Source organism: Pezoporus occidentalis, unplaced genomic scaffold (assembly GCF_034315485.1).
Source record: "Pezoporus occidentalis ecotype Australia unplaced genomic scaffold, CSIRO_AGI_Poc_V1 ctg98, whole genome shotgun sequence".
Taxonomy (NCBI): domain Eukaryota; kingdom Metazoa; phylum Chordata; class Aves; order Psittaciformes; family Psittacidae; genus Pezoporus; species Pezoporus occidentalis.
In genome coordinates this window covers 833,668-856,674 of record NW_026916347.1, presented here as the reverse complement: position 1 = coordinate 856,674, position 23,007 = coordinate 833,668, and the positions used below count along the sequence as shown (strand labels likewise).

The 23,007-nt window shown below is 46.9% G+C and overlaps 1 long non-coding RNA gene across 1 annotated transcript; it reads right to left on the bottom strand.

Moving 5' to 3' along the window:
* Positions 1 to 17,717: 17,717 nt before the first annotated feature.
* Positions 17,718 to 22,389, bottom strand: LOC134157585 (uncharacterized). The gene is made up of 3 exons (XR_009962379.1): positions 21,798 to 22,389; positions 18,519 to 18,857; positions 17,718 to 17,810 (listed from the first exon to the last, which is right to left on the bottom strand). It is a non-coding gene; the product is annotated as an uncharacterized LOC134157585 (long non-coding RNA).
* Between the last annotated feature and the right edge of the window lie 618 nt (positions 22,390 to 23,007).

The following is a 23,007-nucleotide window of genomic DNA, read 5'->3' as shown; positions in this document are numbered from 1 at the left end:
CCTCTGTTCTCCCTGCACTCCACAGCCCCTGCTCTGTCGATGGGCTCTTAACATAACAAGTGAGCCAAGGGGGTAGCCAGCCCCATGTTTGAAGCCCCTAGATTCCTCTGCCTTGGCTCCTGCCACCCAGCTACTGATCCCAGGCAGAGAAGGGCTCTTCCCCGCATCCTCCCCTGCAGCACTGTTGTCTCCCAGCCTCTGCAGTAGGAAGGGATGCCCCTGAGTCCTCTCCTGATAAAGACCAGTAAAGCCGTGTGTGTGTGTGTGTGTGAGAATACATATATATATACACATACAAATATGCATGTATGTATGTATGCATATACAGTAATACAGTAAATAAAGCAAGCCAGCCAAGCCCTTCAGGCAATTTTAGCTCTGTCTATGGTTCAGGAAAAGGGTTTTCCTTCCTCTCCTCCCATCTCCTAATGAAATTCCCCAGGCTTTCCTCTTTTCTTCCCTGCCACTGAAGGGTACTCACATGGGCATACAGTCAGGGACTGTCTCCTGTGGTTGGAGCAACATAGGCTATCAAGATGGGGAAATCTTTTATTTGCCAAGGTTGTCAGGGACAGAGGCTTTGCCATAAACCCCTCCAGTGCCTCATCAAAGCACTCATTACCCCCTCCATGTTCTGTCTGTTTGATTCAGAGCACTCCTTCACCCTATTGCCCCTGCCTTCTCCTCCCTCACCCCTCTAGCCATGTACATACACACCAAGGCTGCCCATGGCTGGAGGTAAGAAGATGCAGAATTGATGGATGTCCTTTCTAGACCATGGACCTCTGCACAACATCCCATCCCATGGCCCACACACCCCTACCTCCCGCCTGAGCCTCACACATGGTCCTCACATGCCTTCCCTGAGCAGCTCTGAACTGACAGACCAAGCACTTCACGGTTCCTCCACAAAACAGAAGAATGGGCTGGGGAAGGAACATGGAGCTGGAGAGCTCTGAAGGTCAGCAGTGCCAAGTGCTGCCCTATTGCAGGAAGCACAGGCGAGGGGCTCAGCCATGCTCACCCTCTGTCTCCTGCACAAAGCAGTTTCTTTACACAGAGAAGGTGAGCTCCCGTGCCCCGGTGTCCATCTCTTTTTGCCTCCTGTAGCACATGAAAATGCTGACGGATTTCCCCAATCACTAGCCATGCTGGCTAGTGGCTAAGGCACTTCATTTCAGACCCTGTGCAGGTATTTCTTACCATATATTATAGTGAATAATGTATCCTCAGCCATGCAGCACAAGGCTTATAAGGCTATCTCAGTATTCTGGTGACAGCTTTAAACCACTCGACCATTGACCATTCAGGTCTCATGGTTTATAGAGTCACCAGCACACCTTGACAGGGTTATAGCCTACTTATTGGTATAAAGCATGGTTAGGGATACATTATTATAGCACGTTGTTTCTGAAACAGGGCCATGTGCCACTGGTGGCCTAGAGAGCCCTTGTTGGTGATCTGCAAAGGGCTGTGTGATATGGACAGTCCAGTTAACTTCTAGCTGACAAACCCTGATGAGCAGTTTGTTGGAGTGACCTGAGGGACAGAGTTCACTCTCAGATCCTGGAGTGCAGGAAGCACAGGCAGCTCTGACAAGAGGGGCTGCAAAGAGCTGCTTTCTATGAAAGCGGGCACCCAACTGTGCCTGAAGACCTCTCTAAAACACTGGTGATCCAAAGGGTTGAAGTCCCTCTGGTCCAACAGCCACCATGCAGGTTGCTGTGTGGCTGAGAAATGCTTTGAAGAAAGAGCGCTGCTTCCATGCTGTGTGGCTTTCATCCACCTTTTCTTGGCTGCTTTGGGTTGGACATAACCTGACCATGTTGCTTCTGTATAGATGCCAATTTCATTTGGCTCATGCTGAACACTCATTAACAGTTACTAGGGTTAAGGTAGTTAACCACTACAGCTAAGGTTGAAATCTGGCTTTTCTTCTGATTTCAGATCTACAAGCTTTTCCCATCTCCCACAGAAAAGCTTCTTCCTTGTTCACACTGGTCCAGCCTTGCTCTCCAGATCAGTGATTTTACTATAAAGTTTCCAAGAATTTGAATACAACATGAGCTTGTTTTGGTAGTTATTACAGAGCTGGGGCACTTTAACAGAGAACTCAAGTTAAAAATGTTGAACTCGGGTTGCTTCCTGATCTCACTGGATTTGTTACATATTGAGCCAAATTTGGAGAAAAATTACCTTGGTACTTTGAAAGCCCTCAAAACGGGAACTCAGCAATAATGCATCTGTGCTTTAAAATTTCTCTCTCTGCACTCCCTCTTTAAGTACTATTAAAGGAAATATTTGTTAAGGATATTTCAGCAATAGGACTGGTTAAATGGATCCACTACAGAATTACTACCACACGTCAATGTTCAGGTGCCTCTGAAACACATGGACTCATTTTCTCAAATGTTATGTTTTAGTCTCAGAGAGCTCTTGACCACAGTCCTGTTTGACATACACCTCTTCTGTGTCTTCTCTTAGTTTTCACTGCAGCCTTGATCCTGCAGAGATACATGCTTGTTATTAGCTTTAAGCACGTAAATAGTCCCTCTGAGTTCAAGAGGATGGTTACAATTAACAGTGTAAGCATCCCCTGATAGGGCTGAGGCTGGCCGTGGATGCTGCTGACAGATGGCCTGGTTTGGGATCATCCAGCTGCACTGACCTGACCTGGGTCAGGCATCCTTGCAGCATCACATCTTACCGAGTTAGCCAGAGCACATGCTGCACAGCTTTTGTGCCACCTTCAATTTTATTCCATCTTTCTGCAAGCTACGGGAGGATGACAGGTGATATTTTAAGGTATAAAGTCAGAGCCACAGACAAATAATACCAAATGCACATTGAGTCTGCCAGGAGAAGTTAACCTGTCAGTGCTCCCTGAAAGAATCTGCATTAGCAGATCAGCTTCACATCAGATCAGCATTTGTGTCATGTGGCCACAGTCTTTCTGACCCAGTACTTGGAGTCTTAAAGCTTGCCTTTCACCTGTTGAATCCAGGCTTCAGTAGGTTTAAGACAGCAGGGTGATTGTTTACCTTTGCACAGTAGGTTCTGCTAATGTGAGGCTTTAGTGGAGTTCTTACAAAAGGGGGATAAAATTCTACAGTGTGTAGACGTGAGGCTATTAGTCTTCCCATGGTCTTTTTCACTGAAGAAGAGGAAGGTGCAAGAAACTCAAGATTAAGTCAAATAAGCAGACAAATTTTTGTGGATATATGGATTTACTGTCTTTTCATAGCCTGTACAACCTGGTATGCATGGAGAGTGGGGTGTGATGGCACTGATGGTACAGTGATGGTACAGATATCCTGAGACTTATTTGAGACAACCTGGTTGCTTTGCATTCAGCTTCTCAGCTCAGGTTTCCCCTTGAAGTACAATAAATCAATAAGTCTATGATCACATCTGTCCTTCCCCTAACACAAATCTCTTTGCTAGGCCCTGAGCTCCTGCCACTGGGCCAAGCCACACCAGTACTATAGCAGGAGTGCAAGGGGAGGAACCAGACCCACCTTCGTAAAAGGACAGACAGATCATAGTGCAGATAGAACAACTGAGGGATACACAACTAATTATATGCGCAAGTGTGGGGTATTTATTACTGTAAAATGCTCACAAAATTCATAGGCACCTAAGACTTACGATGGTATTATCCACTGCTGCTGGAGAATTAATGGGCAGCCTTTTTCCTGCGTTAAAGCAGACAACAGAGGGGGGTACTCTGTCATCCAGAGGTGAGAGCAGGGAATGAATGCATATACAGTACTCCCCTCTAATGCTAATGGACCCTAGCACTGAGATTAGATTTACACCCTCCCTCTAAATGTACACCAGGGGAAGGCAGCTCCCCCATCCTGCCTTCCGAACAGTGTGGTGCTGCAGAAGCTGCTCTCTGCTCACCCTGCCTCATCCCCGCTGGCCTCCACACCAGCCAGTGCAGGCTGTCCTGCTCCCCACCTCTACCATGCTCAGCTTCACCAGACAAGGAGTACTCACATTTTCCTCTGCCCAGTGCCCCATGGCAATGGTGAGCAGAGCAGCGCTCGTGCTCCTGCATGCTCACATCCCACTCCCCAGTGTTAGAGGCTCACTCCTTTGCCTCACCTACCATCAGTGCTGGGCAGCGGATGGTGTTTCACCATGAGAGCACCACACCATGATACAAAGGGTTAAGCAGTTCTTTTATGAAGTATCTGCTCCCAAAGAAACAAAATAACGAGAAATTATCCTTCCCGCTTTCCCCCCCATCATCTTTGCTTTGGGATGGGAAATGGAATTTCGACCTGAGCAACAACGAACCTAACAACGGGAATGTGCAACTATTGATCTTCCACTTGCAGAAGAGGCAGGCTCAAGTTGCTCAGAAAGAGAAGGACAAACCATCAGGAAAGTTCTCATGGATAGATTTTTCCATCCATGGCTCCACGTCTGGCCCAAGATCCTTGAGCAGGCCCAGCCCTAGCTCTGGAAGGAGACAGAAGACACAGCCCTGGGGACTGGGTGGGAGCACTGTGGTGCTCACACACCTCTTACAACACAGCCAGAAGCACTGGTCCCACACTGATGTGGAGAGGAAAGGCTCCCACCATGAGTCCTGGCAGTGGGCCTGCTCCTGGGCAGCCTCACCACACGGCAGCAGTGACCACAGGCCTGCTAAAGAACTCCCTGCAAATAATTCACACCAACTTGTTTAAAGGAGCAAATGGGTTTAATTATTAGTTACAATCTTGTCAATAATTATCACCCCATCTGTGGGTAATAAATGGCAGCTTCTCACAGACTGCATCATTAGAGTTTAAGGACACCAATGGGGTGCATTAAAATGCTGAGGAAAGCATTGATCTGGTGTAAAAATGCTCTTTACAAATTACAGGCACAGGTCAAGCCCACCAGTGAGTCCTCCCTCTCCCCATTTGTTGCCAGCCTGCCTTCTCCTTTCATCGTGCATCCTCTCAGTACCCCCAGCCCATGGCTGCTGGAAGGACAAAGCCCTTGGTCTGTCGGTTGCCAGGGATCTAGACCTGACACAGGACTCTGGGTGTTGTAGAAAGAAGGCTGTGTAGTAATGAAGGGGCTGGCACAAAGAACCACAGCTCTGTCCTGGTCAGCTCTGCTGCTTTATTCCCACAAAAGAGCTTGCCTGGGCAACTTCACAGCAGTTTTTATCCAATGCGCAAGACAAGGAGCATGGAGGCAATGCTTCCCAAAATGCAGCTTCTTCTGGGGTGGAAAAGCATCAGTCATCACGCAGCAGGACTTCTCAGAGGAGAAATGATAACTCCTTTTTTTTTTTTTGCTATTTGAAGTGCAGGCTGGAATATAGGCCAGCAGAATGTAATTATCCAGGCTGGAATCTGGCCAAGATGCTGGGGCTAACAGCCCTACTGTTTCAAAATATGCCACAGTACCCTAAATGATCACATCTTGCAGGATCTGATTTTGCATTTCATCCAAAACAATGTTGGGAAATCAGTGAGTAGGATAAGCGTAAATAAGTCCCACTTACCCTCATACCTGCTGAAAGTTCAGCCTAGAACAGCTCCTAAAAATTGTTTTCATTTTCTGTGAAAACACTGAAAGAAGGCAGTGGGTTTATTCCCTTTGCCAATTGTCTGCAAGCAGTTCCATTTTTTTCACTGAAAAATACATTAACTTTCAGAAAGAGAAAACTGAGTACAGCAAGATATTTCTATTTGAAAACAAAAAAGGGGGAGGCATTTCTTCCCTCTATAACAGCATTTTAGATGGGTTTTGTTGTTTTGGTTTTTTTTACTTTTTATATTATTATTCAGCCTGTTAGGACAGACAGGATTAAGACAGCTAATGGACAGTCTACACTGGCAAACAAAGCTAACACCTGAATGAGTCTTTGCATGTACAAGTGGTAAACTCTCCATTGAAAAGAAAGCTACATTGACAGAGGCAGGCTGAACTACAACTGAGCCACAGTGCAAATAAACCTCTGCTAGGGCCCATACACAGCCCTGTCAAACATCATGTCTCCCATGCTTGCAACCTATCCCCTCATTATTAAATAGCTCCAAATGCTCCCTGTTGTTTTGAATGCTATGCAAATATTGGCAGAAGGATGTATGCTCTTTTTTAAGATATCTCAGATACGGCAACACCAACCAGACTTTTTGGAAAGCAGCATCAGGACTTGCAGTTTCTCTTTTTGCTTCAGTTTAATAAAGTTCATCTGCAGAATAAATCGTGCTTTTAGCTGACTCTGGCTGTTCACTAGCTCCTGTTGAATTTGGCCAATCATTCCCCACAAGGGAAAAACAGAAAAGAAAAAAGTAATTTTGAAAAGCCAAAATATTTCTGTTTTGGAAAAAGAATCATTATAATTGATTTTTCATGCTTAAATGTCTTCTCTTTGTACAGCATAACTGCTTTTCTAAAAAAGGACAGTGGCAATCTGTAAACAACACATCTCATTCAGGCTGGAAAAATATCAGTGGCCTTCTGTTTCACTGAAACAGCTAGAAAAAAATCCTACCTTAGGTTCACCAGGAAAAACCAAACCTCTCTTAATTTTCAGTTGGACAAATGAAACAAAATGAATGAAAGGGACATTCAGAAGCAATTTCAGATGCCACGGCTGGTGGGAGCCCAAGAGGAAAACATGGAGCATCTGATCAGTTCTGCAGCATCACTAGCGCACATGTCCTACAGTGGCCCTGGTGCCCCTGCTCTCTGCACATCATCTCAAACTGTTGCTTATCTCACACACATGAACTGCACGTAGATGAACTGCCCCACTGCTGCCACTGCCCAGCTCACATCTAGTTTCCATCACATCCGTCTCTGGTGCTGAAGGGAACGTAAAGAAGGAAAATTGAAATGCAGGAAACATCACATTCAGTTCTCAATTTGTAACCATTCATATTCTACCCTAAATATCACAGTAATTCCTTTGATTTCCTGAAAATGTAAGTGAATCCTAAAAGGCAGTGTGACTTTTAGAAAGAACGTATTTCTGGCAGTCTGAACCAGAAACAAGTTATTCCCATGTTGTAACGCATAATGCGCAGTGAGGCCTGCATGAGAACTGGAGCTGGCCACTGCACAAACACAATTCCACCAGTGAAGCTTCCAGACTCATTCATAGTACCTGTTCTTCAGTTTTGTTCCTGTTTAAAAAAAATGCCACGTCACTTAATTGACCGATTCCATTCCAAGCGGTTTGCAAACACACTTGTTTGAAGAAGATACGCCCTGGCTGATTTGAAAAATCCCTAAGCAATGCTTTCAAAATAAATCAGAACTGATTCATGACCAATTGAATAAATAGAGGGAATGGAGGGCCTAGCACAGGTACACCAACACCAATGATGATTTGCCGAGTTCACTCCAACTAATTTTGTACCTTCTTCCATTTCACTTTCTGCAAAATTCCCAACAGATCATTTTACAGCGCAGGATGTGTTGCAAACCAGTGTGCAATGAATGGGCAGAAGAGAAAAATTGGAAGAGCACATTTAAAAAATTCCCTGGGTAAATATTTGCATTGGAAACTGGACCTCAAGTTTCACTGCATGCAGTCAGGGGTCAGAAACATTCCAGGTCCACTCAAAACAAAGGCAACTTGAAACTGGGAAGCAGGGCAGTAAGTGAGCTGGTCAGAATCAGCATAACCTCACCAGCATCAGGGAACTGTGTCTTTTATTGTAGCTTAAAATCCTAACCCCGCATTTGTATGTGTATGTGCATGTGTGGTCACATATTTAATGCAGACACACACAAGCGTGCATGCACTCACACATTCTTAAAATGCATGTCCCTGTATTCCCATATTCACAATGAACTGCTTATGAGCAAGCTATCAAGAAAGAGTTTTCACTGAAATTATTCAGTGAATGACTTCAAACAATGAATACATTGCAGGAAATGGCGATTGGCTCCAGAGCAATCCACAAGCAGAAAAGAAGGCAAAAGCAGTTGAATAAATGGGTGGCTATGAATTACTCATTTAGCTGCATTATCTTCTTGTGGTCCCAATTCAGCAAATGCCTAAATACCCACTTCCCATTAAGGGTCTGAATAGTCCCGTTGATTCAATAGGGTTATTTTCTCTGCCTTCCATGGGGCAACTCAAATACTTAAATTTAAGCAAGTGCTTAAAGTGCTTTGCTGAATCAGGAGGTATGTCCACGCTGTATATACCTGTGTTATACAGAAGGTCAGATTAGCTGATCCAAGAGTCTTTTATGGTCTTAAGATCTATAAATCTGTGAATAAAACCAGCCTTTGCTGGAATTGCTTCTCCATAACCTTCCTGAGCACTGAAATTCATCCACACCCCAAAAATATTAATAAAACACTCTGTACTTAACTCTTTTCATATTATACTAAGTATGCCACTAAATAAACCTCTTAATATTCCAGTATATTTTGCAATGAACATTTTCCTGGTACGCTAGAGTGATTCCTCCTTTTGTGCCATCCAGAACACAATCCCCATGAAATACTGCAGTAAACATTTCTCTGAGTACTACAGCAAACACTACCAGCATTAGCAGATTAACCATTCCACTGAGCGCCATATTAAGCACACGTTTAAATACTGAGAAAAGACGTATAGCCTCCTCTTTCCACTGCGCCTCGTTACCCTGCCGAGATCCATATTTTTCTGCACAGAGTCGACTAGCCCTGTGTGTACCTGCTCTGTTCCCTCCCCTCCCGATGCCTCTTCCTCTCTTTTTCTCCTTCTTGTTTTGTTCATCCTGGAGCCATCCTTCTGGCTTGGAAAATTTGTCAGGGGGCAGGAACGGGGGGATAAAGGGAGAGCAGAGAATTTGGCACATTGTTCATCCACAAAATCAACACAAATCTATACAGTGTGCTCTCCTCATTGCTGAAGTCTGTTGATGGAGAAACACAGGTTACTTATGGGTCCCCCCTCCCTGGACCAAAAGAAATAAGTGGTGCTCTGAAGTAGCAGGTCTTGACTGGTGTAATTTGGAGTTATAAAGCATTGTTTGGGTTTTGCAGGTGTACTTTAATGTCAGCAAAATTACCATGCTGGAAGCCTTCAATGGATTCATCTTTAGCAAGTGTTTAAGAGCCATTGACTCGTCTCTTGTTGCTGACAAGCCATCTAGATTCAACCCATGGTTCTGTTCAGCTTTTCTCCTTTCCCTCCTCTCTCTCTCTTTTCCTCTTCCCTTTTTTCCTCTTTTTTTTTTTTTTTTTTACTAGCAATTTGATGTTTGATCATTTGAGGCAATGAGGCGGAGGGTAATTTACGTTATCAGGGAGGTATGAGGGGTGCTGGGAACCCAGACGCAAGGCCCATTCGCCTGCTAAAGCGCCATCGTAATGTAATGAGACTCCAGTCAAGTGCAGCTAGTAATGGAGAGGAACATTTCCCATTCATCTGCCTACCTGAGACTCCACCAAATACGACAATAACTTTAGCACGGGAGGAGCGGGGAGGGGGATATGGTGAAGGGGGGCTAGAGTCCCCATGGCATAACTCCCTCTGTCTTATGGGGAAGCACCACAGCCTCATCCTTTAGACCATTGAGGGAAGCAAATTAACACAACACAGGAAGCCACAAAACAGGTTCTTGGAAGTGCTTAACCTGTCTCAGGTCCTTTCAGCAGGCACCAGATGAGCACAGACCCTCAGCCTTCCCCACCAGCCTGTGACCAGGTCCCCTGTGTGGTCCCTCAGCTGCCACATCTCCCAGCCAGACCATGGCACAGGAGCTGGGAGAGGATGGGTGCATCAGAGAAGTTTACCAGGAAGGTGCCTGCGCATTAATAGCAGAAGTTGAAAAAAAGAAGGGAAACAATTTCTTTGAAGTGCTCCAGGGCTGTTTCCCTCCAAAGGGGTTTCTGAAAAGAGCCCTTTTCCCTGATCACCTCTAGCCACATCCATCACTTGCCCACGAGCGTGGCTTATTACAAAACCAGAGTTTTGAAAAACACCTTCCATTCATTTTAAAGAGTGGCAAACAGGATGTTGGGATTGCATCAACAATTTCTTTTAATACCATTTTCTAATATCAATCAAAAGACAAAAGATAAATCCTGCCCCACATTTCTAGGGCCCTGGATGTCCACCCTGGGTGGGACTTCGTTTCCCACAGCCATGTCAGAGGATCCCCCTCCTGCCATACACTCTGGAGGAGCAAACACTAACTCTGCTTCACAGTGTGCTGGGTGTGGCTGGTCCCATGACAAGAATGACCGCATTGACACCACCCTGACTGACTGAGAGACCGAGGTGCAGAACAGTGCCCCGTGCCATGATGAATAAAATCCAAGGGTTTGTTTCTTTTTTCAGAGAGTGAGTTCCCAAGGGCGCTGGGAGTCATTTCTGTCCCACACACATAGAGCAAACTCTGCTCCTCAGCCTGGGCTCTTGCCTGTAAAACCCTTCCTAGATGCAGATTCACTTTCCACTCTGTGTAGCACAGCAACAAGGCCTCCCAGCAGCACAGTGATAACAGTAATACCCACCACCAGCAATAACAATGATGCACATATTCAAGTTCTCACAGGCGACCCTGCTACTCTGCACACTTTGCTTGCAAGCTGAGGGTAATTATAGCTCGAGGGAACCTCCTGGATACAAACAGATCTCCCAGTATGAAGACCTCGATGTATGTCAAGATGTGTAGGTGGCAGCAGTGAGATACAGGGGCAGGAGAGATTAATTTCCTTCATCAGCTTGTCCTAAGCTTGCTGTTTGTTCCCAGAACTCAGCCTGAGAAAGGGGGAGAGAGGAAAAAAAAGGGGGAGCAAGAGGCAGAGACCTCAGCTCCGCCTCCCGGCCCTCACCAAATTCCTGCCACATGGACCCTTCCAATTATATCCACGTTTGAAAGGCTGCTGTCAGGATGAAAGGCACAGAGCAGTAATGAACTGACGATTAATTTGCAGTTGGCTCACCCAGTGCGCGAGCTTCGCTCAGGCTCACTGCGTGCGGGTGCTAAATATGACGATGTCAGCAATTGTCAGCCAGAGCCAGGGTTACCCTTAATAAGAGTCTCTCTCTCTCCTCTGCCTGACTGCCCATTGCCAGCTTTCAGGGGCTCCAGCTCAGCTCCCCATCTTCCCAACAGCAAGTGGAGCCCTGGACCAGCCCAGCAGCTGCCAAAGTAGCAAGAGGAAGGGGAACGAAATGACCCTCTCCACTAGCAAAGCAGCAGGAGCAGCTGCCAGTGCTAACTGCCTCTGCCCATGCCAACTTTGACCTGGGAGAGTTACGGCTCATGCTGGCACAAAAATACCTCAGGATGTGACTGAGCACCAGCCATACCCTGGCTGGGATCCTTTGCTCTTTTGCACCTCCAAAACTAGTGGCAAATATCACAGCCCCTTAATCCATGTTTAAAACAAACCTCTCGCACTCTACATTCAGCTCAGCAGCACCATGTCGGAGGGGGCGTGATGGCCAGGGAATGTGACTGACCCTGAGGTTCAAGCCAGAGCTGTTGCAAGGGAACACCCTTCTGTGCAAAACCTGTCTGCCAGCAGCTGGTTTCCAGGTAATGCATTAAGGGTCAATGTAGCCTGATGGGGTCTGGGTATATTTTCTCTCCTCCTCAAAACACCACTGCTGGCCCCGGCAGGGAGGCAAGAGGCATGCACTTGGTAACGACTGTGTTGAGCGCTCTGTGAGAGCACATGGAGGGATCGGCTGTGCTCCAAAGAGTTTGCAGGCTAACCATCCAAGATGCACCCGGGTGTGGGAGGGATGCAGTGGAGAGCACTGGATTGACAGGGCTGGGAATACAACCTGCATTTTCTGCATTAAGGGGCCTGTCATCAGACCGCAGGGGAATGCTGCTTTGCAGAGGGAAGCACAACACCTGCTCAAAAGACACAAATATTCAAAGTAAAGAGCAATTCCTTGGCATTGCACAAAGACACCTCCTGTGTGCTCCCAGGGAATCCAGGGTATGCGAAGAGGACATGCATATTCCATCCACTTTTCCATGTCTCTCCACCAAATACAGACACTTCATCTTTACTCTTTCTCACAGCAGGAATGGGACCCAGACCTCAGCCATTAGCCACTAACAATGTGCTTAACCTCAAAAAGATATTATCTTCAACTATCTGAAGTTGGGCACCACAAATTGCTGGGCACCTTTGAGAATCTGGGGTCATAGTAAATTTTGCTGCAAAGTAAGCATTAGATGCCTGGGACATAGCAAGGCAACATTCTTTGGTGGGTGTAGGGCAATGAGTAGAGCATTAGAAGTGTTCATACAGCAAGTTCCTTTTAGACTGCCCAAAGGCCTCTAAAATAGATTTCACCTCTCATTCACTAAATGATCATCTAGATTAGTAGCCCTGGTTTCATGTTATTATATTGGGATCTGATAGATGGGTGCACTGATTTCATCTTGGGCATGGACTTCTAGAACTTCAGAGGGCTGATTAGCAGAATATGACAATCAGCTGCAAATGGCTGAAAAGCCACTACCTGGAATTACAAATCAATCACTGTACACTTCCTGCTGCAAATAATGCCTATCATCAGTATATATCCCAGAACATTAATAAAATCCTCAACACCTGCTATTATAAGTGTGGGATTCCTTTACAAGCCATGTGTTCTAACATCTTGCCATTGTTACCCTTTTTACTGTACAAAAACAGTGCTTCTCTGTGGTTGCTAAAGCTCTAATACCAGCAGATTCAGTAGGTGCTCTGAAGCCTCTATGTTAGCCTTATCATCACAGCTCCCCTTGCAGATGGCCAAGCCCACTTGTGTTACTGGGTTTGGGATTGGGCGTTTTCCCTACCTGCTGCTGATCTTCACCTCTTTCATGGAGACATGGACATCAACTGAGAGATGTTTCTCCTTGGGACACTTTTTTCTGAGGAAACTTCACATCTGAACTGACTGAAACATTTACAGCAGCTGGTATTGCTCAAAGTGAGAAAAAAAAAAATCCTAGAAAAAATATTCCAGAAAACTGTGTGCCTTTTCTTTTGAGACATTCTGGAAAACCCTTCTTCTGATTGGTTCAGAGTGACATTTAATTTTAATTCTATTTGGATGCTGATAAACACTGCCTACAGAGCTCAGTCACCAAACGAAGCATTCTTTTTCACCTTGAAAAAGACATTTAATCAAAAGGGATGTTGTGGGTTTCCCCCCAGTCTCCAGCCAGACTCTTGATTTGCAAAAACAGTTTCAGCAGAACCAAAACCAGATTATGGACATGTATAACCGTCTTTGAAACTGCCTCCAACTAGAAAGTCTGCTATTCACCCACCTCTGGTACATGTATAACTTTGACTAGTGATTTTATCACTACAGTCTTGGGGTGCCTCCATAATTTACCAATCAGTTTCCCTGCATGAAAGCACTTTCCCTGTTGGGAGAAAAATGCAAAGTGAAGAGAGGCAAAAAGATATTCAGACACGGGATCTACTCACAAGGCGAGTGCTCAGTATGGTCTGAGGTCCATGTCATCAAAATGGACTTATTACTCCTGTCACAGCCCCCAGGGTACCCGGCAGTGTTTGATACCAGGTCCTGTCATACCAGGCTGAGGAAAGCGACAATGGTGATGGGCTTGTATCACCACTGGCTCTGTATGTCCTTCACAGAATCTTTCAACTCTTCTATAGGTACCTAATAGGTCTTGCCATAAACACGGATGTGTTTTTACCATGTAACCTCAGCCATCAGAGCCTGGCATTTCAGGCACTGCTCCTAGCATCACTCTCACTCCTTCACAGTGCTTCCCTGGAAGATCTATGGGGTATCCTGACAGTGGGTCCAGCTCACACACTGTTTCAAACAACTTGCCTCAGTGAGAGCTTTCTTGCCTCCCAAGCTCTTTTCCTGCCCACCGAGCATGCCTGGGCCTGGAAGAGCAGTTTTTTGGCTTTCCCTACTCCTTCCACCCTGCCTGGCTCCCCCTGGGAGCTGGCTCGGCAGCCACGCTGTGCCTTGGCATGGAGCAGGAGGTAGCAGAGTCACGGCACTGACGCCACTTGGCAGGCGCTCCTAATGACACTGCATCCACATGAAAGCCAAATGCAGCCCTTGGAGAGCCGAGGGCTCCTCTGCAAAGGAGACCTGAGCCCTTTAAGGAAGAGAGAGGAGCAGAAATCAATTGTCTGCTCGTCTTCCTCCCCAGGCCCCCCTCTCCCCCTCCTCCATCACCACCACCACCACACACACACCCTATTCACCCTGCTGGAAGGTGACATTTGCTATTAACCTTATATTGGGCCATTTTGTAAATCAATGTCACTTACATTTAATAACAAGTGTAATCAAAGGAATTATGCAAATTTAATTTGATGCTTCTTGAATTATGCAAATCTGCACCACATATAATGGCTTCTGACATGTGCCCAGTTGGAGAACGTTCCATTACCTCCTCTCTTATTACCCCTATTATTATTTTTATTTTTTTATCCTGTGTTGGGGGGGAGGGAGAAGGGAGGGAGCAGCGGTTAGGCTTGGAGGCAGGGGGGACAAGTGAGTGCAGAACAGGGAAAGAAGAGGGCTGGTGGAGAAAAGCGCCCCTTTGCCTGCATTTTGAGTAGAAAAGCCTCCTGAAGGCATTTCTGTTATTGTTATTGCAGAGCAAGGAGAGCGGGATGGGGGGGGGGGGGAATGGGGATGGGGGGAATCATTTCCCATGAATGGCTTTGCAGGCAATAATACTATAAGCCTCTGATTCTAAATTACTGCCCTTCCAGTCCTATCTCCAGCATGATATTACTCTCCTTGGCCTCTTCTTCCTGAATTACTAGGAGAGCTGGGGGAGGGTGAGGGAAGAGTGGAGTAGGACCCACAGAGTGGAAAATGCAGAATGAATGGGTGATAATGCCTTTGGGGTTTTTTCTCCATGGCTACCCCAGGAACCCAAACATCCTTATTCCTCCCACCAGGGCCCCAGGGGAGTTGCTGTCTTTTCCCCTTGGCTTTCCCTCAATTTACTTGTATCGTAGCATGTGACTCCAATATCAGGGAAAAACAGCCACAGTTATGCCAGTTTGCAGTATCATCTCAGAAACCTGAGGCATCTACAGCCAGTAGCACCCCAAGTTAAACATTTGACACTGTCCCTCATGACATCCTTGTCTCTAAATTGGAGCAACATCAGTTTGATGATCTTCACCTCTTTCATGGAGACATGGACATCAACTGAGAGATATTTGTGAGGCCCACCTCACAAGCGTGTCAAGGTCCCTCTGGATGGCATTCCTTCCCTCCAGCGTACCAACCGAACCACACACCTTGGTGTCATTGGCAAACTTGCTGAGGGCGCACTCAATCCCACTGTCCATGTCAGCGACAAAGATGTTAAACAAGAGCGGTCCCAACACCGATCCCTGAGGGGCACCACTCGTTACTGGTCTCCAGCCAGACATTGAGCCACTGACCACAAGTCTTTGCATGCAGCCATCCAGGCAGTTCTTTATCCACCGAGTGGTCCATCCATCAAATTGATGTCTCTCCAATTTAGAGACAAGGATGTCATGGGGGACAGTGTCAAATGCTTTGCACAAGTCCAGGTAGATGACATCAACTGCTCTACCCCTGTCTGTCAGTTCTGTAGCCCCATCGTAGAAGGCCACCAAACTGGTCAGGCAGGATTTCCCCTTAGTGAAGCCATGCTGGCTGTCACCAAGCACCTTGTTGATTTCATGTGCCTTAGCATGCCTTCCAGGAGAATCTGCTCCAAGATTTTTCCAGGCACAGAGGTGAGACTGACTGGTCTGTAATTCCCCGGGTCATTCATTTTCCTCTTCTTGAAAATGGGGGTTATATTTCCCTTTTTCCAGTCATCAGGAACTTCACCCGACTGCCATGATTTCTCAAATATGATGGCCAGTGGCTTTGCAACTTCATTCACCAGCTCCTTCAGGACCTGCGGATGGATTTCATCAGGACCCATGGACTTGTGCACGTTCAGATTTTTAAGATGGTCTTGAACCAGATCCTCTCCTACAGTGGGCCTGGGGTCTTCATTCTCACAGTCCCTGCATCTGCATTCCAAGCCTTGGATGATGCGGTCAGAGCCTTTGCCAGTGAAGACCGAGGCAGAGAACTCATTCTGAACCTCAGCCTTCTCTAAATCCTGTGTAGCTTCCTCTCCTGAGAGCTTCCTGAGGGGGCCTACATTCTCCCTAGAGTGTTTTTTATTTGCTATGTACGTGTAGAATCCCTTCCTGTTATCCTTAACATCCCTAGCCAAGTTTAATTCTAACTGGGCCTTATCTTTCCTGACCTGGTCCCTAGCTTACCGGACAACATCCCTGTACTCTTCCCAGGCTGCCTGTACTTGCTTCCACTTTTTATAAGCCTCTTTTTTCATTTCCTCAGTAGCTCCTTATCCATCCAAGGAGGTCTCCTGGCCCTCCTGCTGCACTTCCTTCTAGTTGGGATGCAACACTCCTGAGCTTGCAGCAGGTGATCCTTGAATATCAACCAACAATCTTGGGCCTCCCCTCTAGGGCTATATCACATGGAAACTTACTAAGAAGGTTCCTGAAGAGGCCAGAGTCTGCTCTCTTGAAGTCCAGAGCAGTGAGCTTGCTGCACGCTCTTCTCACTGTCCTGAGGATCTTGAACTCGACCATCTTGTGATCGCTGCAACCAAAGCTGCCCTGGAATGTCACATTTCCAATGAGCCCTTCCCTGTTGGTGAGCACGAGGTCAAGGATGGCACCTCTCCTTGTCAGCTCCTCTATTACTTGCAGAAGGAAGTTGTCTTCCACACAACTGAGGAACCTCCGGGATTGCCTGTGCTGGGCTGTACAAGTTATGAAGTTTAACCATGCCAAGTGCAAGGTCCTACACCTGGGTCGCAGCAATCCCAGGCACAGCTACAGGTTGGGCAGAGAAGAGATTCAGAGCAGCCCTGTGGAGAAGGACTTCAGGGTGTTGGTCAGTGAGAAACTTAACATGAGCCAGCAGTGTGAGCTCACAGCCCAGAAAGCCAACTGTATCCTGGGCTGCATCAAAAGGAGCGTGACCAGCAGGTCCAAGGAGGTGATCCTGCCCCTCTGCTCTGCTCTCATGAGACCTCACCTGGAGTATTGTGTGCAGTTCTGGCGTCCTCAACATAAAAAGGACATGGAACTGTTGGAACAAGTGCAGAGGAGGGCCACGAGGATGATCAGGGGACTGGAGCACCTCCTGTATGAAGATAAGCTGAGAAAGTTGGGGCTGTTCAGCCTGGAGAAGAGAAGGCTACGTGGAGACCTCATAGCAGCCTTCCAGTATCTGAAGGGGCCTATAAGGATGCTGGGGAGGGACTCATCATTAGGGACTGCAGTGGCAGGACAAGGGGTAACGGGTTAAAACTTAAACAGGGGAAGTTCAAATTGGATATAAGAAGGAAATTCTTTCCTGTTAGGGTGGTGAGGCACTGGAATGGGTTGCCCAGGGAGGTTGTGAATGCTCCATCCCTGGCAGTGTTCAAGACCAGGTTGGACAGAGCCTTGGGTGACATGGTTTAGTGTGAGATGTCCCTGCCAGTGGCAGGGGGGTTGGAACTTGATGATTTTAAGGTCCTTTCCAACCCTAACTATTCTATGATTCTGAGTTCCACCCTTTGCAAGGACTTCAGTCCTGCAGCACCAGAAGTCAGTTTGTACCAGCCTCTTTATCCATAGTTTTTGATTGTCAAAGATGGCAAGAGAATTTGATGATCACAGAACGCACGTGAAAGACAGTGCACTAATGGTAGTAGAACACACGATGATGAACATTTTCCTGTGCTGGACCACTCACAACAATTTGTGAGTGGCTCTTGCCTTGGTGTCCTCACACTTGTGCAAAGCAGATAAAGAAATTGATCTGTCTTTTGGAAGGAATAGAAGAAAGAGAAGACACAATGCACTTTTAAAAGTCGGCTTGCTCCTCTAATGTGAAGAGATACACATTGTGAGGACACAGTACAACATGGCTCCATCACTTCTATAAAGGAAAGATAATATCTGAAGTCTCCCCACTCTAGATTTGAGAAGTGAAAGGCAGAGGAGGATTTCTACACTTACCAATTCACATTTGCCATGTTTCCTTCCAAAACTCTTTCAGAAACACTGATACTTTTTCCTCTTTGCCCTGAGTATTTCTGCTTTATTACATAGTCCCACAAAACTGCAGACTTCTTCTCTAATGGTAGATGATTTCTGGAAACATACTCTGCATTTAGATTTTTAAACATAATAAACCTGAAAACGTTCAGATTAACTTTTTCCTACTTGTCAATAGTTCAAACTTTCTAAAGCTGAAGAAAAATTTTTGTTGTAATGTAAGGATTGTTTTATCTGTTATCAAAAATATACTCTCATAGAAATTTTGGTGAGAGGAAGCTGTCCCTTCTTTGCCCAAAGTGAAACTCATTTGAAGTTCATTGTGGAAAATGCCATATTTCATTCAGTTCTTGATAATATGGCTTCCACCAATGATGGGGTGAAACGCATGTGCTTACCCCACATCAGGGCTAATATCTGCTGGGCTTGGAAAAGAAACATGTAACTCACTCAGGGGATGGTGCTGACATTACCTTTCAAGCCCTGATGGTAGTTGGCAGCACAATCAGCAGCTCTCCAATGCCGTCAGTGTTCCATCACTGCCACCACTTCTTTGTAGAGCCCATATGGAAAACAAGGGTGGATCTTCTCAAGAGCTGTGGTTGCAGGTAGAAATCCTGCTGGGAGGCCTCAATCCAGCATCTTCTCTGGCCCCTGTCCAGGGAACCTGGCCCTGTGTTTTCCAGCCCCCAGGGCTGCAATGCCTGGAGGGAGGGTGTCAGCAGGAACATCAATAACAGCATCTGGCACTTGCTCACCTCTACCTGAGGTTGTTGATTCACTGCCCAGAGACTGTGTCTGTCATTAGGAAGCTGAACAAAAGAATGAAGCTCATTTCAGAGTCAGATACATCAATAACCTCTGAAGTCTTCCTCAGCACAAGGCTTTTGGACTGCACGAAGGACAAAGAATTTGCCTTGCTTTTTCCTTGCCTTGCCTTGCCAGCAGATGACCCCATGGCTCCCCTGGACATGGGGATGGTCAGGACCCATCACTGTCCCCTGGTGCCAGGCACTTCACAAGCAGATCAACAAGAGGGTGCCCATCGTAAAGTGCTGCAATACCACTGCTGTGGGTGCCCACCTCACACAGCCTTCAGCCCCAAAGGCACTACTGAGGAAGCAGGTTAATGAGTGCATGGAGCTAAACTTGCCCCTGGTGTTAAGCCTGCTGAGGTCAATGGAGGTACCAAACAGCCCGTAGGGTCCTATTCCAGAATTCAGGAGGTGTGTAGCAGATGGAAGCGCCTCTCCTGCAGAGAGAGCTCAGCACACAACATGCTGTTTCATAGCTGGTGTTTCTGGGCTCATCTCTCCAAGGAACTTTTCAAGAGGATGTCTCTGAACAATTCCAAGTGTGAATATTCCAGGATAAAAGTGTCTATGTTGGAGTTTGTTTGGAATAGCTGTCCAAAAAAGCCTTGTGAGGCTAGAAAACATCCTGGATGCTACAGCTGCCAGCAGCACCAGACACAGAGCTAAAGCATGGTACAACAGTGACTGCTGTAATGTGGGCTCACTGCTGTCCATGTGTCTCTCAGCTCCAGCCCCAGCTGGAGGACACCAGGTACAACAGAGTAGCCAGAGGAGCCTGAAAGTGAAAACCTTTTCATCAGGCAACCTGTTTCCTGAAGCTGAGGTCCTAATGCTGTAGATTGACTCAGAAATGAGCAATGCAAAGTCCCCAAGTCTAGGCTGAAAGATCTTTGTCCCATTGCAGGGAGAGGGAATTTGCTTGAGCTTAAGCCCTGGAGGGGGCATGCTGGGCTTCCCCAAGGTAAACAAATAAATTGGGGAAGTGCCCCTGAATGCCATAATTGACACAAGGGCTCTAAAAGGGACTGCTCCCAGTGGGAGGCCACACTGCTTGAAGTTTCCTTGCTCTTCCCTTCCCTGGAAATCACAGGTCATCACTTGCTGCTGCCTCCTCCCCACTAAAACTGTAACCAGCAAAGAGCCATAAAAACACTGAGGCACAGAAAGGCTGGGAATCTGATCTGATGAGAAAGGACACACTGACAAGATGACTATGAAACATCCTGGGAAACAGTCTGGAGGGAGTAGGCTGGGACGGTGCAAGAGAAGAGCTGGAGGAACATGGTGGAGGCTTCAGAGGCAGCAGGAGTGAAGAAAGGAACATCTAGCAGCTGTGTGGAGAGGAGTTTCCCAGGAAGAATTCATGACATCTGCCAAGGCCTTGCCACCACATTCCTGGAAGGGACTTGCTTATTCTCTAGCATCCTTGATACTTTACTCAGTGCTCAGAGCAAACATTTATTTGCTGACTGGAGCAACCAACATGGTCTCTTTCATTGAAATAAACTCTTAAATAAGAGCTGAAGAGCAAATGACATTATGGACAGCCCTATTTCTGCCCAGGGTCCCAGCTCTCACACTGCTGCCTCTGCTTGGCCAGGGCATAGGGTGTTCTACCTGCTCTGTGCCTCAGTTTCCCCACAACAGAACAGACACCCCATACTTTTTGAAGCTCATTTCCTCACAGCACCTTGAAAGTTTTGGCAGATCCTGCTGGCATGAAACCCCGTGATGTGCTGGGAAAAGTCCTGACACATGCATTAATGACAACAATATCTAACATCTGTTAGGTGGAAGAAAACAGTGAGGCCCCATGGAGAACTCTCTATCTGCTTTCTGTAAGGTGCACTTACCACAGGTCCCTGGCAAAAGTCAGTATCACCCTTTCACATCCCAGGCCAGCCTCCTCTGGTTCAAGCAATGGTCCCACATCTTTGCTGCCTGCATTCAGACCCAGGGATGCTGGATGGTTTCAGGGCATCGCTCTGAGGGTCTATTCCCAGCAGTGTCATGGGAATCACCCATCAGAGTGCTACTTTTAGCCCAGTAGTGCAAACTCACAGCAGTGTTGCCCTGCCAGCATCAATGGAGCCTTACAGAAGGTGAATCCTGCTTGTTCAGCCTCTCTCTACCACCTGATCCTGCATGCATGTATGCAAAGAGCATGGAGATTTTTTTTTTTCACTCCTGCTATTTTTCATTTCTTCCATTCCTTTTTTTCTGAACACATGGGTGTAGCTCTGCTTGCAGAAATCCCACAGAGTTATTCCTGCTTCATCCCAGGGCAGTTCAGCAGAGATGGTGATCCTCTGATTTCTTCCCTTACACCCTCTCCAAGAAGCTAGTTCTTGGCACTGCAGGGAGAGGGATTATTTGATCTTTATTAATTTATTGAAGGGAAGGAAGAGGGTGGAAATTGCAAGAAAAGGGACAGCCAGCAAGATGGCAAGGAAGAGAGGTTAAAAATGAAGTCATCATCTAATTGGCCTGCAGTGAATTATTCACATGTATAATCTTTTTTAAAGAAAAAAATTTCAGCACAAGGCAATGCAAGTAAATGCTGTTCATGTTTAAAAGTCATTTCCATAAGTAAGTGCAATTTCTCTACTGTTTGCCCCTGTTTAATGAAGTGAAATCTTGTTTGCATTCCTCCCAATTTCCCAACGAAAGGCGCCCAAGCGTTTGCACCAAAATTACTCGGCCCAAATTAAAACCCTCCAACACTTAAAAAAAAAGAGGAAAGGGGGGAAAAATCAGACTTATTTTTAAAATGCCTTAAGTGCATCCCAGCATCCTAATTTATTTTTAGACACTTGTTATTAAGAGTAGTAGTAAGTTTCCCCTTTTCTCTCGCTCTCTCTCTTATTTAAATGAACTTAATGGCAATAGATGCAAATGTCTGGAAGAGGAAAATAGTTAACATTTATTTATTCTTACTGTTGTCTCTTCCCTGGCTGGTGTCATTAGAACAGTTCGTTGCATCCCATTCGCTCCCATTAGCTCTGCTATCAGAGCCACCCAGCACGACTCCAGCACGGCTCGAAGTGCTTTCTGCGGCCCACATAGGGACTACATCATCATCTCTGAGGCACTGGCTTAATGACAAGAAAAAAAATCGGAATATATTGCACAGCGATCTGGGGAAACAACAACAAAACCTACTGCAACCATTGCCGCCACCCGATGCTGTCTCCCCTTGACCAGGGACACACACCCCAGCTTCAGTCGGGCAGGCGGACAGACAGACGGACCAGCTGTGGAGCTGGGGCAAACGTGCCTTCACAATTTATTGAGCTGGGCAATGTACAGAGAAATATGCCAGCGGGGACCCAGAGTGCTTGGAAATGTGCTTGGGAGGACCCAGCAAGACTGGAATAGGTTCAAACAGATGCTCAGTGCCAGCAAAGCCATCTCCCCCAACATGGGGCTGCCAGCCAGTCGGCTCCTGCCTCCCCAGCATGGGCAGGAGCTGCCAGCTGGGGCTGGTGGTGGGATGAGGAGTTTGCACCCCCTCACTGATGAACCTCACTTTCCTCCAGTGCCCCTGCAGGAACATTCCCTAAAGCAAACCAGACCAGCTCACTTGTGTGAGCAGCCATGTATCTCAGGGACACGTGGCCCAAGCTGCCAGCTCCAGCTGATGGCACAAGTCGCCCTGCAAGGCACATCACGCCAGTCCACCAGCCACTGCTGCAGAGATAAGGGGCTTAGCTCTAACCCCCCCTCAGGGAATGGTGGCCAAGAGCTAGATCTGGCAAGCAGCAGCCCAGAGAGGCAGGTGCCCTGATGCCCAGGAGAAGTGGCCAAAACCCACCATCCCCTGGAGCACTGGAGTCCTCTCCAACCCCCTAGAACTGGAGGTGGACCTGGCCCACACCACAGGGGCAATATCCCTTTGCAAGCAAGTGGGGCACAACAGCTTGCCCACCCAGAGTGACTGCAAGTTTTGGGGTCTTCTGAGCCCTCTGCCCCACAGGTAGCACATGGGCAAGAGTCGCAGCAAGCACGAGAGAGGAGACCAGGGCTCAGTAACAGCCCCGGCTGACAAAGCAGCATTTGGGAGGGAGGACATCAGCATCTGCAGCGCTGACACATAAAAGAGAGGTGGCAGCTATTGCAGGCGGGGATGGAGCCATGAGAAGAGCCC